Genomic DNA, 15,290 nt, shown 5'->3' with positions numbered 1-15,290 from the left:
AAAAGTGATTCATAAACATTTAAATCTTGAAATTCTTGTGGAACTAAAACTAATTCTAACTTGTTATGTACTATTCTAGTTAGCTTTTATTATCCTCTAACTTATATCATTTGCCATGTGGACAAATCAAACCGTTCTTCTACAAATAAATAAACAAGAAATTCTTGCCACTAATCTCTGTACTCTTGTTAATTTTTTGAGTAAAGGACACCTTTACGAGTCTGGCTTTTGCACTGAGTGCGTCAACAACAAATACAAACACAGATTGGTTTCTCTTAAGAAACTGTGCTAAACTTCCTAATCTCTTCTGCCAAATTATCAACACTAATACCTGCATACTGTTCCTCTGCAACTGCTCATAACAACTCCCCATTTTCCCTACACTCCTGCTCAAAATTTAAGAAACGAATCTGAACATCCTCACACACCATTTCTTCCTTTGCTAGTGTACAATGCAAAAGAGCTCTATTCCTTTCTCCTAAACATAGGGCAGGAGTTCAAACATAGCAAAGCCCCCTAACTAAATTTTGCATTTCAGAGTGGTGAACAACTAACATTCTGAAGCGATGAAAGGTGCTTTGGCATACTTTCTTCGATAGACATGCTAGTGAATGCTCCTGCAAATTAGTATACTTCCTTACTTTGCATGGATCTAACCCATGTTACATACCTATTTTCTGTTTCAGACTTCTGCAAGGAAGCATACGTAGGGAAGTTCTCAATATATCAATTGATTCCTGCCCAACACTGCAAAAAATGCTACAGTTCCATTTGTAGATAGGGGCCCATCCAAATCTTTCTTGCATTTCATCAGCTATCACGTCCTCAACATTCCTAGGTACCATCTCCTCTTTTGGAATGGGAGTACCGTCTTTCATCTCTTAAAAGTGTCCAGTTGTTTCAACTGCATGCACCAATGTGTTTTCTTGAAAGTAGCTTTCCTCATTAAAGAAAGGCGCAGTACTGGAAGTATGCTTTCATTCGCTAATGAAAATTTTGCAAAAATTGCTTCTATTCATCCCTCTTTTCTTTTGGCTTCCTTTCCTCCTAGACAACACTTTTTTATCCAGTGTTGTCATTCTGCTCAGAATCAAAATACATAGCTTCCTCTTGAGGGCAAAGGTCTTATCAACTACAGCTTCAACACATTCCTTTTGTTTAACTGCTTCTCTTCTCCTTTTATACTGCTTCATAATTCTCACGAGATTCTGAATAACCTCACTACGAAACATTCTGACTCTTTATTTCCTTAAACTGCCTCTGTCTTCTGGTTAAACTATCTGCTTTATTGTACGCTTTTTCACTCTTCATGTCACGTACTTTTTGTCCTTTCTTAGCTGATTTATAATTTTGATTTTTATTTACTTGATTTTGCTCACTTTGCAGTTTTCCACATAGTATTTTTAGAAACGTCTTTGTTTTCGTACCAGCAGCTCCTTTCTCTTTCACCACATTCTCCGCATATTGCCCATTTTGTTTCTCATTTGTGGGGAAATAGTATCCTTTCCTCCGTTTTTTTCCTTCTTTTGCTTTTTTTGTCATTGTAATTCTTTGGTTTTAAGTGAAAGTAGATGTGTGGAAAGAAAAAACAAGTAAGTACATTTAACATTTTATGACATACAATTAAATTACACTTTTAGAGTTTAAATATTTAATTGCCAGCATAAACAGTTATATTACTACAGTCTAGCCACTCTAACTCATATGCATATGCAGCTTATGCATCCGTATGTACCTGGGTGTGTCACTATATGCATAAGTGTCTTCCTGTATGTGTTACTGTATACATCAGTTTGTGCTGGGTATGTTAGTGTATGCATGAGTCAGTGGTATAGTGTGTTAGTGTGTGCATCAGCGTGTACTTGGGTCTGCTACTTTATTCATTAGAGTGTATCAGTGTCTCAGTGTATGCACCTGTGTAACTCTACCTGCAGCCTACATTAGAGGTCACTTACATGTAGAAAAAAAGGACTGTAACTCTTACCAAGGGTATTTAAATGTCTACTCAACCTGGCAGCAGAACTGCAGGTACAAGCTCTGCAGTAACAGGCCTGACACATCTTTAACCCCTTCACTGCCAGGCCTTGTCCCCCTCCTGTGCCAAACCTTTTTTGGGCTATTTAGGGTAGTTCGCGCTTAGGCCCTCATAACTTTTTGTCCACATAAGCTATCCAGGTCAAATTTGCATCCTTTTTTCCCAACATCCAAAGGATTATAAAGCTACCTAGAGGAAAAATGGGAAAAAAGTGCTGCAGAAGGAAGCATGTGTTTTTTCCCTGCAAACTGCATTAATAAAGGGTTTGCTGTAGTAAAATCACCAGCTTTCAGGAACAGGCAGACTTGAATCAGAAAAACACATTTTCAACACAATTTTGGCATTTTACTAGGACATACCTCATCTTCACTATTTTTTGTGCTTTCAGCCTTCTTTCAGTTAGTGACAAAAATGGGTGTTAAACCAATGGTGGATCCTAGACAGCTGAACATTTCTGAAAAATAGACAAAATTCTGAATTCAGCAAGGGGTCATTTGTGTAGATCCTTGAAGGCTTTCCTACAGAAAGTAACAGCTGAAATATTGAAATTGAGTTGAAAAAAACAGCCATTTCTGTCCACGTTTTCTTCTGTAACTATTTCCAGCTATGGCAGATTTTTGAAAGCAATATACTGTTACATATGTTGGACTCCTCTTCAGGTCTTGTAGATTCATCAAGAACCCTAGGTTCCCAGAGCCAATAAGTGAGCTGCACCTTGCAATGGGTTTTCATTGTATACCGGGCATAAAGCAATTCATTTGGTAAAATATAAAGAGTGAAAAATAGTTATCAAGGAAACCTTTGTATTTCCAGAATGGGCACAGGATAAGGTGTTGAGAAGCAGTGGTTATTTGCACATCTCTGAATTCAGGGGTCCCCATGCTAGCATGTGTGTTACAGGGCCTTTCTCAAATAGACGTCTTTCTTACACACTGTCTTACATTTGGAAGGAAAAAATGTAGAGAAAGACAAGAGGCTATCACACTTGTTTTTTTATTCTGTGTTTCCCCAAGTCTCGCGATAAAAATGGTACCTCACTTGTGTGGGTAGGCCTAGTGCCAGCGACAGGAAATGCAACATGGACACACCACATTTTTACATTGATATCTGACATGTTTTTTGGAAAGTGCCTAGCTGTGGATTTTGGCCTCTGGCTCATCCGGCACCTAGGGAAACCTAGCAAACCTGTGCACATTTTTCTAATGAAAAAATACCTGTTGTTTGCAAAGTGCCTAGCTGTGGATTTTGGCCTCTAGCTCAGCCGGCACCTAGGGAAACCTAGCAAACTTATACATTTCTAAAAACTAGACACCTAGAGGTTCAGAATGGGGTGACTTGTGGGACTTTCACCAAGTTCTGGCACCCAGAATATTTTGCAAACCTGAACATTTGTTTGAAAAAGCACTTTTCCCTCACATATTGGTGCTGCAAAGTTCTGGAATCTGAGAGAAGCCACAAACTTCCTTCCACCTAGGATTCCCGGAGGACTCCCAATACAAATTGTACCTCACTTGTGTGGGGAGGCCTGGTGCCCGCGACAAGACATGACCCAAAACACAACGTGAACACATCACATTTTTCCAATTAAAACTGACCTCTTTTTCCCAAAGTGCCTAGCTGTGGATTTTGGCCTCTAGCTCATTCGGCACCTAGAAAAACCTACCAAACCTCTGTATTTTTGAAAATTAGACACCTAGGGGAACCCAGGATGGGGTAACCTGTGGCACTCTCACCAGGTTCTGTTACCCAGAATCCCTTGCAAACCTCAAAATGTGGCAAAAACCTACTTTTTCCTCACATTTCGGTGATGAAAAGTTCTGGAATCTGAGAGAAGCCACAAATTTCCTTTCCACCCAGCATTCCCCCAAGTCTCCAGATAAAAATGGTACCTCACTTGTGTGGGTAGGCCTAATGCCCGCGACAGGGTAGGATCCAAAACACAACATGGACACATCAAAATGATCTATTACAAAACTACCTGTTTTTACAAGGAGGGAAACTGCATTTTTGGTCTTGGGCTCAGCAGCCATCTAGGGAAACCTACCAAAACCAGACATTTCTGAAAACTAGACATCCGAGGGATTCCAGGGATGTGTGACTTGCGTGGATACCCCAGTGTTTTCTCATTCAGAATCCTCAGCAAACCTCAAATTTTGCTAAAAAATCACATTTCCCTCACATTTTCTGTGTGAGATCACCGCACCGGCACAAATTTCCTACCACCCAACGTTCCCATCAGCCTCCCGATAAAAATGATACCTCACTTGTGTAGGTGGGCCAAGTGCTTGTGATAGGGAAGGGCCAAAGACATGTTGAAATCGAGGAGGAACCAAAGCAGGTCCAAAAGGGCAGTTCGAAAAAAAATGTTTTTAGGATGACAATTGGTGCAGAATTTGTATCGGTATAGAGGCGACTATGCTGGGCGGTAGGAATTTTGTGGATTCCTGCGGATTCCGGAAGTTTCCATCACAAAAATGTAGAGAAAATGCGTGATTTCATGCAAAGTTGGAGGTTTGCAGGGCATTGCGGGTAAAAAAAAAGGTGTGGGGTGCATGTGAACCACACCACCCTGGACTCACTCAGATGTTTAGTTTTCAGATGTTTCTAGGTCTGGTAGATTTTTCTAGGTGGCAGCGTACTTAAGTCCAAAAAGTGCAGCTGCTCACCATTCGAAGTGGGATGATATTGAGAGTTAGCCAAGGTCTCTTGGCCCAAATGTAAAATCAAAACCCAAAATAATCCAATGTCCTCTTGCTTGCTGTTGGGATAAGATCCTTTAGGTTGCGGGGGGGCTGAAAGAATGTTACCCCCTTCAGTTGGGGTGGGGGGCATTACCATGCCCATACTGATTGGCAGCTCCCACCCCTCTATTTTTTTTTTATTCCCTGGCATCTAGTAGGCTTTCTGCCCACCCAGGGAGTGGATCGGGGGTAATTGCCCCATCTGCCCACCGGTGGGCAGAACAAGTTTGTCCCTATTTATTTGGGGTGGGGGTATGGCTATACTCCCACTCTCTTTTTTAAACAAAATAGTTCCCTGGGGCAGAAGGGCCTAATAAAAATATGAAGTGGCCAACAGTAATGTGTCCTCATGGGGAGCGACCCTTGCCCAAGGGGCTTCCCCCTCCAAACAAAACACGAACAACAATCATCCCTGGTACCTAAGTGGTTTCTGCCCGGGCATAATAGAAATAAGCTGATCTGCCCCCAAGGGGGCCAGAAATGGCCTAAAACTATATGCCCCAATGGGGAGCGACCCTTGCCTAAGGGGTCGCTCCCCTTATGATTTTTTTTATTTTAATCCCTGGTGACTAGTAGTGTCTGCCCCCCTTGGGGACAGATTGGCCTAAAAAAAGTAGGGCGATGGACTCAAATAATATGCCCCCATGGGGACCAACCCTTGCCTAAAGGGCCGCTCCCCTCCAGTTAAAAAACAAAACAAATTATCCCTGGTGTCTAGAGCTTTCTGCACCCCTTGGGCCTAATTAAAATAGGTTGATCTGCCCCAAGGGGCTAATAAAAAAAATTCCACCCTTAGGAAAGGAAAAGCCTTTCCTTTCATGCCTCTCTGACCTCCCCCTTTCCCCGTACCGAGGAGGAACTAATCAGTTTCTCCTCTGTCACGCTGTAAGCAGGGGTGACCTCTGATGAGGTCAGCAAACGTCACTGGGAGGGGTCGGGTGGCAGGGGAAGCGCTTCCCCTGCCATTCCTGATCGGGGGTGTGGGTGGGTGGCCCACGTGGGGAGCGCTAGCGCTACCCACTTGGGCCAGGTGCAGAACGTAACTGTTACATCTGTGGCACCGTAGGGGTTAAAGGCTACTTATATTGATAGGTGCCTTATACAGTCACTACTTGACTACAAACATAAATGAGCACTCCTGTAGCTCTCTATGTGTGTCACTGAATATGTAAGTAACTATGTCACTATATGAGTACCTGTCTTAATATGTCTATGGGTCTTCATATCTGTATGTAACTGTAATTTCTCAGTGATCAGTACATAACTATGTGTACTACTGAGTGTCTTACTCCTGGATACATTCATGCTGTATGGGCATTTGACTGAATGTGCACGTGCCTCTGTCTGACTGGGTGGGTCAGTGCCTCTTTCCTTTTGTTAATAGGTATGTGACTGTCCGAAAAGCAGACTACACTCTGTTTAATACCCCTACCCCAACACTTTCTTAGCAAAGTTTCCATAGCAAACTACTTTAGATCACCCACTTCAACCACTAGGTCAGAAGTTCAGAAGACATTCTAGAATGAGCACATTACTCACCAACTCAAATGCAGCAGGTGTAATTGGCTGTTTCCAATTATAGGCATATCCAAGACTCCATTACATGTTTTATTGTAACCAGAGCCAGTCACAGATCTACTTTTTCTTAAAAATCTCTACCTAATTCTAACTACCTGCAATATGACACCATCCAATGAAATCTTCATTTTTTTAAAACAACTCCTGTCCTCCATTTTAACTGCCTTTCATTTTCAACGCTATTTCTGCTCCAGCCTTCTCCTGTGTGCTACTCCTGCTTGCCTTCAAAATGTTTAGAGTGTGGATTGTAGGTCACAGCTTTGTGTTTTGGGCCAGAGAGTATGCTAGAAAGAGTAAAATTGACAGGGACCTGGGTCCGCCGAATGAGGGAATTACTTGGATTGGTCAGAGAAGATTAAAGTGTCATCAATAGCTGCCTTTGGTTGAAAGCATTACAGATTGCCAAAACCCTGACCTCATGATTGTTGCTTGTGATGGCAATAACCTATGCACACTTACTTGAGTAAGGCTAGAAATCCTAATGAAGGATACCTTTGCTCAATTAATGGTACTTTTCCCTCAGACTGCCTTGGTGTTCTCCATAATATGCCAAAGGCAGACATAGAAGTGGTCAAGCAAATTCTGTCAGGTAGACAAAGTCAGGAAATATATTCCTCAGAGACCATAACATGGGCTCTATCTGCAACAACAACTTGAGCTTCGACATGGATGGAATCTGTAGAGTTCCACTTTGCAGAGAAAGGCAACAGGGTGTTTCTCACTAACTTGAAACAATGCATCCTGTTTTATGTGTAGTTGATATCTACACACAATAAAAACAAAGGCTCTTCTCAGAGCCACCCTATTTCCCAAAAATGTGTTAATTTTGTTTTAGAATTTATTTTTTTAAGTTGTTTTAAAAATTTGCGAATGTCGTGAATATGCAAAACAAAAAGCAAACATTAAATAGACACCAACACATTGAAAATTCACAACTATGTAAGTGATTCTGTGCATCACACTGGGTGCGTCACTGTCTGAATAGGTCTATGAGTGGATGCATGACTCTCTGACTGCGTCTGTGAGTGGGTGCGTTAATCCCTGAGTGGGTCTGTGAGGGGCTGCATCAGTTTCTCAGTAGGCCTGTGAGTGGATGTGTGAATCCCTGAGTAGGCCTGTGAGTGATGTATGAGTCTCTGAGAAGGTCTCTGAGTGAGTGTGTAAGTGTCTGAGTGGGTCTGCAAGTGGGTGCGTGAATGTCTGAATGGGTCTGTAAGTGGGTATATGACTCTGAGTGGACCTGTGAGTGGGGGCATGAGCGCCTGAGTGAGCCTGTGAGAGGGTGCATGAGTGTCTAAATAGGCCTATGAGTGGGTGCTTGAGTGGCTGAGAGGGTCTGTGAGTCTCTGATTGGGTGAGTGAGTGGGTGCATGTGTGCCTCACTGGATCTGTGACTGAATGCATGAGTCTCTGAGTGGGAGAGTGACTGGGGGCCTATGTGTCTGAGTCGCTGTGTGAGTAGGTACATAAGTGTCTGAGAGGATCTGTGAGTGGGTGTGGGAATCTCTGTTTGGCCCTCAGAATCGGTGCATGACTGCCTGAGTGGGTCTGTCAGTGGGTGTGTGTGTGTCTGAGTGAGTCTGTCACTGGGTATATGAATCTCTGAGTGGGTGTATGACTGGGTTTGTGAGTCTCTGAGTGGGTCTGTAAGTGAGTGCATGAGTCTCTGACTGGGTGCGTGAATGGGTATAAGAGTGTAAGTGGGTCTCTGAGTGGGTGCGTCAGTGTCTGAGTTGGTCACTAAGTGGGTGCATGATTCTCTGACTGGGTGCATCAGTGTCTGAGTGAGTGAGTGTTTGATAAGGTCTGTGAGTGGGTGCATGAGTCCCTCAGTGGGTCTGTGAGTGGGTGCATGAGTGTCTGAGTCAGACTCTGAGTGGGTCTGTATGTGAGTATATGAGCCTGTGAGTGGGTCTGTGAATGGGAGTAAGAGACTATGACTGTATCTGTGAGTGAGTGTATTAGAATCTGAGTTAGTGTGTGAATGTTTTTTTACCGATATTCGCGAATTCATCGCAATGTGACAAAGGGGGCCACACTAAGCATTGCAATGAATTTGCGAATATCGCACACGGGAAAAAAAGCATTTTTCAAATTTTTTTACGCATGAGTGTCCCACAAACACCCCTATATGCCACCCATGGGGTCAGGATACCTCGACCCTGACCCCTTATATTACTTTTATGGGGACCGTGACCATTACTTAAAATGGCAGCTGCAACTTTCTGCTCCGGTTGCGGCCAGCCAATCACGGCATTCCTGTTAGTTGGCACATTCATTATTCATTGCAAATTAGTCATGAAGTAGTCGTGCACCTAGATATACAAATTTGGATTTTCTTTAAAATCTCAAAAACTACTAAACGGATTTACAAGCATTTGCAATGCAACGGGTCTCACATTTGGTCGAGTTAGAGCAATTGGCGTTGTAAATTCCTCACTGGACTTTTCTTGCCACATAAATTGAAAATAAAGTGTAAAACAGTGGACAGAAGCAAGCCGATTCAAAGCACCACAACCGCCATGAGCGAGAGAGTTATTAGCTTCCTGTCTGAATATCTAGAAAGGATCCCAGCTGGAGAAACCGAAACTGGAGAAGGGGCCATCACACACTGTAACAGGAGGAAGCGTGACGTAGTGTGATGACCAACAGAAATGTTCAGGAATGTTCGCTTAGTTATTACGCCAGGGGAGGGAACTCAGCCCACAAAGGAGGGACATTTCACAAAATGCACCAATAAAAATTAAGCGTTTAAGACAAGCACAACAAAGAATGAATAGCAAGAGTGGGCGTTGTTAAAAGCCCACAGAGAAATTACAACACGCTCTAGAGCGCTTAAGTGCTCGACCCTAAAAAAAGTCAAAGCTAAGCAAAGGGCAAGGTTGGAAATGTGAACTAGACGCAGGAAGATGAATGGAACTGATCATTGTTCGGTACTCAAATATTGCTCCTACATGGTCAAGGACCTGGCTCAAGACTACAGGTCTCAGCATCTCACATCAAATATTGAGAAACAGTCCAGGGTTTCAAAGGTCATCTTGGGTATATCACAGTGCCAGTGAATTCAATATTTCCTTTGTTTTTTTCATAAGCTGGAGCAACAGCAGTGGTAATATCCCCTCTTCGTGGAACAGGGCCACCTTGGGCAGAAACAGGGCAAGTTTCCCTGTTTCAGAGCACATTTAGGTCTACGGAGTAGCAGCAAAAGCTTTGCCCATCACAGGAGGTACAAATTGGGCAACAGCAGTGCAAGTTTTGCTTCCTCACAGAACAGATGAAGCATGGCAGTAACAGAAAAAGCCCCCCTCTCATAGAAGGCAGTAAAGTGCAATCATACATTCACTGCAGTACAGGCTCAGCAGGGCACACACAAGCAGGCGTTCATCGCTCACAGAACATGTACAGTTAGGCATGAGTGACAAGTATATTAAAGTCAGATCTCTTTTGCAGTTGGTTTACTCTCTAAGGTAATGTATAGGTAAATTGGAAAGTGGAACACGATCTAATGACATTCTCACTTAGGTAATATTCTACATCATCCTCCTGATTGTTTGGTTTTCCTTGTATTGTGAAGTTGCTATAACATAGTCTGTCATTATTTGGAGCAGTCCACCCACAGCCCATGTTTTAGATGGACCACGGGAGCTAATCTCCTTGAAACATGTTGAATGGGGGCACACCAAGCAATCTCAGCATTGCTGCTCATGCACTTACTGAAAATGTAAAGGTCTGCCACTGTTATGTAGGGAAATCCGAGATACCTAGATAAATCACTGTTTAGGAAAGACTGCAATAGGATCACTAACCAAAGAAAAATCCAGGGCTACTAATCATCAATTGGCTCATAATCTATATAGCTCAGCTCCAGAGCACACCAGGCATTTTCTCTTGATGCAGACAAAATATTTCATTTTTATGTGTGTGCACAATTTTTAAATCCGCCCCTATGTATAATAAATGTTTCTAATTGATTAAGAAATGTGTGTATTACACATTATTTTGGGAAATATGTAAATGAGTTGCTAGAAATAAAATACTAACTCCAGCATTTTCATACCCATTTCCTGTCCACCCGTTCCTTAGAAATTCAGGCGTGGCCACATATTAGCTACCCAATGTCAGTTATCAGTTATTGATCCCTTTAGGGACAACGCTGTTCATAATTTCAGTACTTCCGGGTCGCATAACAAGCAATTCTACTTACGGTCACATGTTGGGATTGGAAAGGCTTGTTAGGTTTAAAGTCACCAAGGATTGGATGGGTGTCAGCATCTCAGTCAACGGATTTCAAGTGCTCATTGGCTGCGAAGTCCACACGTCCCTCTGAGATGCATAAATTCTGCACCACCAGGTGTTCTGGGTTGAGGACAGGGGCTCTATGGTAGCATTAAAGTTTGTGCTGTGGGAAGGTGGGGTGACTGATGGTTATGGTTTCTTATGGGATGGCAGTGGTGCTGAGTTAACAGATTCAGTAGTAGAAGTCAGTTCATGTAGTTTTCGTGGCGGGCTGTCGAGTGACCTGGACTGGCTAGGCTGGCTATTTTCAGCAGTTTAGTCCATGTCTTCGGAGCACAGGGCGAGCGGCTTGTACATAGTGGAGGGAGCTCTAGTCCCTGGGACGCGCCTCCAGTTACTGCTGCCGCTTTAATATAATAAATTGTGGGCCAGAAATATTTAGGGCTGGTGAGTCATTCAGGGCGTACAAGCCGGCTATTAAGAGAACCTCTATTGATTTTAAATTCCAGTCATGACCCGCTATGCCATGACTTACATGACCAATGAGCAGCATCTAGAAAGGATCCCGGCTGGGATGAAAGGCAAACTGAAACCGTAGGAGGGGCTATCACACTCTGTAACAGGAGGAAGCGTGACGTAGTGTGATGGCCAACAGAAATGTTGAGAAATGTTTACTTAGTTAGTACACCCGGGGAGGGAACTCAGTGCAAAAAGAAGGGACATTTCACAAAATGCACCAATAAAAAATAAGCATTTAAGACAAGCACAACAAAGAACGAATAGCAAGAGAGGGCGTGGTTAAAAGCCCAGAGAGAGATTACAAAAGGCTCTAGAGCGCTTACGCGCTCAACCCTGAAAAGAAAATTTTCTGGACCAAGAGCTACCTTTCTGCTATATTTGGTTTAATTCTGTCCAGTGGTACGGGCTGTAGTTCTGTTCAAAATCTCTATAGAAATTAACATGAGAAACACACTTTATTGACCCCCTTCCTCCCCACTTTTTCTTAACCCCCTCTTCACAGATCTCCCCAAAACATTCCAAGACCTTGACACTTTTTTGGAAAATTTAATGGAGATTTGTCAAATGGCGCCAAAGATATAGCCAAGTCAAAAAACGCTTTTCCTGTGGAAACTAGGTCCTAACTATAACTACCTAGTGGCAACTTCCAGTAAGTAATGTATGTGTGTGTGTTGAGTTTACTTACAGTCCTGAAGACGTTTGTTAGGATGAAACGTGTTGGCGATGGCTGTATCACTTTTTAAAAAGAACCCAATAAACTCAATGGACTTTCACTTGAGTGCCTTCTGGTTTAATATTTTTTATACCCTAGAGAAAAATGAAAACCACTGCAGGTATGCCATTGGTCCTAACGAAAACAGGGAAAACTGTCCCAGAACCCTTAGTTTGGTAGTAAAAGACAGCCATAATTAAATTGCAGAGCAAACCTTGAATGCTTGGTCTCCTGTGCCACTGCACCAGTGGCACCATAAATACCTTTGCCCCTGCAAGCTATGCAAAGATATTTGCAGAGGGCAGTGTGTGTGATCATTGCAATATGACAGAATGTTCTTTTCTTAAACTAGTGGCAGAATACAATAATGCCTATGTACAGCAATCCAGATTTTGAGTGGCCTCAGAGCAAGCGAACACTGAACAAACCAGTGAGTCCATATAGTACACTAGAACGCTGTAAAAATGTTTTTTTTTTTTACTCTACGTTTCGTAGGAACAGCGTTTCAGCCTCAACTCAATGTGTTGCGATGGGGGACCTGGTCACTTGTACAGTCGCTCATTCATATTAATGATTTATGTATGTTTTTGTTGTTTAAACTCCCATGACTTCTGAAACTTGCAGTTTAAATTCATTCAATGAGCCCATAGTTAAATTAAAAAAATTAGCTTTTTGATCATCATAAGATGCATTCAAATTGTCAATATTATAATTACAAAGACAACCATATATTTAATTAATGGAATTTCAAATCAAATTAGTGTGAATTTTCACACCTAGAACCTCTTTTTGATATCAAGTTATAGCGCATGTTCCCAAGACTTAACAAACACTCCAGTGGTCGATTAAATACTGATGGTCACAAGAAGGCAGTAAGTTATCATGACGTTCGTTCAGAACCAATGTATATCGGAGTGCCCTCTAGTGGGCCTCATATTGCCATATTGAACACATCATTACTTTAAACATTAAACTATTATAATTAGTTAATATAATTTGTCTTAAACATCCATCATGTTAACTCCTTTCAACCCGACTTCCAGGCACTCTTGTTATATTTAATTTATTCGAGCCCATGCAAATGTTCCTAAAAATCAATTCAGATTATTAAGCATGACTCATATAATTTATCCTTTACCCTTTGCTCGTGTTATCCTATAACTGGATAAATAAAGGCTCTTTTGTGGAAATTCTGATGATGCATTTTGACTTTTTCACTTGGTCCCTTGCCTGGACTGACTTTCCCGCTATGTTGATCTCTCAGAAACTCAAATGATTTCGATTGTCCATTATCCCTAGATATTGTCTAGCAATAGCATACACCAGGTCTTTATTGTTGATTGCTCTAATGTGTTCCAGTATTCATTTTTGCAGGGAGCACGTGATACTAACAGAATTCTTTTTTATACACATTTTCTCTAATGTGTAAATTAAAAATGTACTTCCATGTGTGAAGTGTATTTTAATTTTGAATGTTTTACTATTTGATTCAAAATTGTTCATAAAGGTCGTCTGTTTGCCTGCCTTACACATTGACCATTTTAAAAAAAACGACAATGCACTTGTTTCTCTTGTTCAAAGTGGCTCAAGACCAGTATACAATAGATTGAAGGTGCTTTTCAGAAGGTCATTAGTGGATGAACACCAATTTTAACTTTTAGAAGGGTCTTTAAGCAGTATGTGTAACAGTTTTGAAAAATATTCCTAATTAAAGGAACATCTATCTATCTATCTATCTATCTATCTATCTATCTATCTATCTATCTATCTATCTATCTGTCTCTCTATCTATCTATAGAAATTCACTTTAAAAACGAAAGGTTACAGGGACGTTATAGTTAGGTTCTGAATTTACTCATACAAAACCTCAGAAATTCACAAGATATAGTTATAGTTATTTCAAGTAGCTATAACTCGTACCCTAAGGTAACTATAATTCACACCTTAGCCATGAACTGCTAATTAACCCAGATATTACAGCACTCATGACATCTTTTATAACATCATGGATAGTATCACTGTAATAATTGTTATAAAATTATTCATAAAAAAACTGTGCATGATGGGGATGCAAGTTATAGTTACCTTAGGGCACGAGTTATAGTTACTCTAAATAACTATGGGGGTTATTCAAACTTTGGAGGAGTGTTAATCCGTCCCAAAAGTGACGGTAAAGTGACGGATATACCACCAGCCGTATTACGAGTTCCATAGGATATAATGGACTCGTAATACGGCTGGTGGTAAATCCGTCACTTTTCCGTCACTTTTGGGACGGATTAACACCTCCTCCAAAGTTGGAATAACCCCCTGTATCTGTAACTGGTGAATTTCTAAGTTTTTGTACAAGTAAATTCAGCAAATGGTGCAAATTTGTGGAACCACTGCCAGTTTGAAGCCACAAAAAAAAAATGCTTTTTTTCCCTGTGGGGGTGGTTCCTCTGGGACCCCAACACTAGAGCTAGGGGTTCAGGGTGACCCTACCCTGCCCCTTTTCTTTAATCTTTTTTTGTGGGGCTTGGCTGAAGCCGAGTCCCAAGATGGCTGCCAACACTTGCCGGTTGAAGTGTTGACAGCCAATCAAAGCTTTGTATTTCCCTGCATGAGGTCATTATTATTCCCAAACCCTTCGCGCCTTCGCATATTTAGTTTTCTTTTAATATTTCAAAAAGTACTGAACAAATTTACACCAAATAACAAAAGGCACTCTTTCTGGACCAAGAGCTACCTTTCAGCCAAATTTGCTGTAATTCCGTCCAGCGGTTCGGGCTGTAGTCCTGTCTAAAATCCCTATGGGAATTATAATCAGAAACATGTGTTTTTTGACCCCCTCTCCTTTTTCTCACCCCTGTTTGACAGATCACCCCAGAACTTACCATGTACAAGAAGATTCATTGGAACACTTTATTTGGAAAATTTCATGAAGATTCATCAAAATGTGCCAAAGATATAGGCAAGTCAAAAAAAGATTTTTCAATAGAAACGTGGTCCTAACTATAACTACCTGCTGGTGACCGCCAGTATGTAATATATGCAAATAACCAGGGGCTTGCCACCCCTCAAGTCCTCCCAGTAGCAGTGCATGCAAGGGCAGGGCTACCCCCACACACCCACAGATGTGCTGGAAATACCAGCTTCCTCCAGTAAACATAATGCACACTTCAGCGGTGTGTGCTCCAAAGAATTCTTTATTACAGTTTCATGACACAGCAAATGGATGAGAACATCCTACGCGTTTCGGCGGTCACGGCGCCTTGATCATGGTTGAGACATTATCGTAACGTAAACCATATAACACCCAAAAGTGCAACATTAAAGAAGGACTAACATGTCTCTAATTTCAGGTTCATAAATTTGCGGCAATCTTGGCATTGGGAATCACATAATGAATACAGTACAAAGTCACCGTGAAGTACTTCAAAATGCACTGCAAAACGAATTAGACCTCCACACTGTTAAGCCCTTCGCT

Source organism: Pleurodeles waltl, chromosome 5 (assembly GCF_031143425.1).
Source record: "Pleurodeles waltl isolate 20211129_DDA chromosome 5, aPleWal1.hap1.20221129, whole genome shotgun sequence".
Taxonomy (NCBI): Eukaryota; Metazoa; Chordata; class Amphibia; order Caudata; family Salamandridae; genus Pleurodeles; species Pleurodeles waltl.
Note: the sequence above shows the minus strand (reverse complement) of the source record.